The following is a 3,436-nucleotide window of genomic DNA, read 5'->3' on the forward strand; positions in this document are numbered from 1 at the left end:
TCATGATTGACTGCTCCTGCACGCGCCCCCTACTGGGGATCGAGCTGCAACCAGACATGTGCCCTGACTGGATTTGAACCGGGACCCCCAGTCTGCAGACCAATGCTCTAGCCACTGAGCAAAACCAGCTAGGGCATTATTTCCTTTTTATATTATTTTATTACAACTATACAAAATCCTAAATAGTTCATGTTCTCTATATTAGTAGCTTTTAGTTTTATAAAAGTATATTTTACACAATCTTTTGGGAATTACAGGATTTTTTCCCCTTAATATTCATCCATGTTGTTGGCTATTATTCTAGTTCATTCATTTTGACTTCTGTTGACGAATATCCATTTTTGCTTCCAGTTTTTGCTGGAAACAGGATGCCATGCATAGCCTAGGTTTCATGTGCAAGTGTTTCTCTTGGATATATTCTAAGAGTGGACTGGCTGGATTGTGAGGCATATAAATATTCACTGTAGGAGGGAATGCTAACTATTTTCTAAAGTGGTTTCACTTATTTACATTCTCCAATACTTGGCATTATCACTTAAAAGTTTTGCAAATTGAATGGGTGTAAAATGTCATCTCAACATGTCTTGATTTGTATTCCCCTGATCATTAAAGAATGTTTATAGGCTCTATCTTTCTTTCTTCTCTGAAATGGTCTAACACATAAACATATTTTTAACATAACCTAGTACTATTGTGATACCCAACAACATTAACAATGATTCCTGGCATTCTATTAGAAGTGAATGCATACCAAATGTGCTTCCACTGATTCCATTTCTTTTTTCATTTATTTATTCAACAAACACCCATACCAGGGCTACAGGGGTCCCCTCAGAATATCTTCCTCACCTGAGGATTCACTGGAGGAGGAGATATTTGAACTTGGTTTTGAAGTGTAAGCAGGCCTTCCCAGGTGAAGGGCAGCACGACTTCTTCCCCGTTTACCCCAGTGACATCTCCCAGAAGGGCAGGGCATCTGCAGAATTTCCATGTTGGAGATGATAAGGGGCAGCAAACTGGTTGAAGGGCAGAATCCGTGTTGTCTTAAAGCTACATTTGCAAACTAAGAGGGTATCACTATATAGGTTTCATTTTATGAGGAAATAAAAACAATAGTTTCTTAAAGATGTTTTTATTGGCATATTGCATTAGGTTTAGAAAAAATAACAAGGCTAAGGGGGGAAGTTGGGGGACATCTGCAATACTGTCAACAATAAAAAGTGCAGTTCAAAAATTTTATTATTCATACATATATTTATTTTATTTTGGGTAGGTGGAGTGGAAGATAATGTAGATTATGAGAACATTCAACCCCTACAGCCAACCTCCACAAGCACAGTAGAGGAAAAGCTAACACTGACTTCTCCCCTTTTTCCTCCAGTGCTATATCCTCGGCGGGGGGTGGGGGGGTGGGGGGGGAGGGGGAGAGTGCCTGTACATCCCTGATTTTTCCCTTCTCCCCTCAGGGTACGCCTGTAACCATCCTGACTTCTCCCCCCCCCCCCCCCCCCGCCGCCCCCCATCCTGTGTTATCTGTCAGGAGATGATAGCATGGCACCTCTGCCTCTTTCCAGAGGCCCCTCGGTTTCTCTGAACATTATTACACAAATCTATAGACCAAAGACCCCCTCCTTCGGAAAGCGTGCTTCCCGCCACCTGTGAGACAGTTCCATCGCTGGGCTCTGTGACTTAGAGGCTTCCTCATCCTCAGTAGGGAATGGACACTCCTTCAACATGGTGTATCCCACGACGAGGGAGCGCTACCTGGGCGCGGCCATATTCCCCAGTGCTACCAAGGGGTGCCAACTGCATACCATCTCCTTAACTCTTGGCTGCCTGCGGCTTCAAATGTGGTTCTGCGCATGTGCAGAAACACGCCCCCTTCCTGAGACGCCCCGAATCCCGAGAAGGGGCGATGCTAGGGGTGGTGACCGGAAGCGGCTGTGGTTCTCAGCCACCGTTGAACAGTTGTTGTGAGGAGGATCTCAGTGCTCTGTGCCGGAGGCGTTTCGCAGGGATGCGGCCTTGGGGAGGGTGAGTGCTGGGGAATTTTGTGTGGTCAGTGATGCACTCGGTTGTCTAACTGTAGTTGGATAATTCGCTCATTATTTTGCAGGATTTGCTCTTTTCTCATGTCAATGTTAAGGTCTTAAAGTTCACTAAAACCCACAAGGTTTGGTGCATTGTGTGCTAAGTGTTTTCTAAGAGTTGAAATGTTTTTCTTCTGCCCATGAGTTATTTAGAAATGCGTTTTCAGTTTCCAAAAGTTTATTTAATAGGTTTCTAACCTGAGAAAAATGTGGTCCGAAAAATGTCTATGTGAAGCTCATTCCTTGAAATATGAGGGGCTGCATGGCCTAGTACGTGGTGAATGTTTATAAATGTTCCATATATAAATTGACAATAATACTTAATTATTTAGTTGTCAGTTGCATTGTACAATATTTCTACACCTTTTTGTCTGCTTCTTGTACTTCTGGGAGAGGAGAGATAAATTTTCTACTGTGATGCTGATTTGTCCATTTCTCCTTCCTACTGTCCATGATCCATTTGAGTTAAGTTTCATATGAAGTTAGAGGCTTAGATTGAGGTTCTTTTGTTTGAATGTCCAATTACTCAAGCACCATTTATTGAAAACACCATTCTTCCTCTGTTGATATGTTTTGCATCTTTATCAAAAATAAATTGGCTGTAGTTGTGTGGGGCTATTTTTAGGTTCTCTATTTTGTTCCATTGATCTATGTCTCTGTCTACTTTTATCATGAATAAGTGTTGAATTTTGTCATACTGTGTATTAATTTATATGATCTTGTGATTTTTTATCTTTAGCCTGTTAATATGAGGGAATACACTGGTGATTTTTGAATATTGAACCAGCCTTACATTCCTGGAATAAAGCTTACTTAATTGTGGTGGTATAATTCCTTTTATGTATTGCAGGAATTGACTGGCTAATGCTTTTTCCCCCCAGGATTTTTGCATCAAGTTCATGAGAAATACTGATCTACAGTTTTCCTTTTTTTGTATTGTCTTTGTCTGTTTTAATATTAGGGTAATACTGGCATCATAGTATGACTTGAAAAATGTCCACTTCTATTTTCTGGAAGAGATTGTGTAGAATTATGCTAATTTTTCTTTAAATGTTTGGTGGAACTCTCCAGTGAAATCATCTAGGTCTGGAAATTTCCTTTTGGAAGCTTTTTTATTATGTCTTTAGTTTCTGTAGTAGTTATATGACTATTCAAATGATCTAGTTAATATCTTTTCAGAGTAACTATTTAATAGTGGGTGAGTTGTAGGAGTTTGTGTTTTGTGAGGAATTGGATTATTTCATCCTAGTTGTTGAACTAATGTGCATAAAGCTGTGTGTGGTATTCCCTTTCCATTTAATAGCTGAAGGATCTGTAGTATATCTCCTGTTTCATTTCTGCTGTGG

General features: G+C 40.4%; 1 protein-coding gene across 4 annotated transcripts in view; it reads left to right on the forward strand.

Moving 5' to 3' along the window:
• Positions 1-1,931: 1,931 nt before the first annotated feature.
• ZNF81 (zinc finger protein 81) overlaps positions 1,932-3,436 on the forward strand; it is a 28,129-nt gene continuing 26,624 nt past the window's right edge. For all 4 annotated transcript variants that reach the window (XM_023760911.1, XM_023760912.1, XM_006097147.3 and 1 more), the window contains exon 1: positions 1,932-2,034. The gene's annotated coding sequence lies outside the window, so the exon portion shown is untranslated. The remainder of the gene's footprint in view (positions 2,035-3,436) is intronic.

The sequence above is a fragment of the Myotis lucifugus genome, unplaced genomic scaffold (genome assembly GCF_000147115.1).
Source record: "Myotis lucifugus unplaced genomic scaffold, Myoluc2.0 scaffold_196, whole genome shotgun sequence".
NCBI classification, from domain to species: domain Eukaryota; kingdom Metazoa; phylum Chordata; class Mammalia; order Chiroptera; family Vespertilionidae; genus Myotis; species Myotis lucifugus.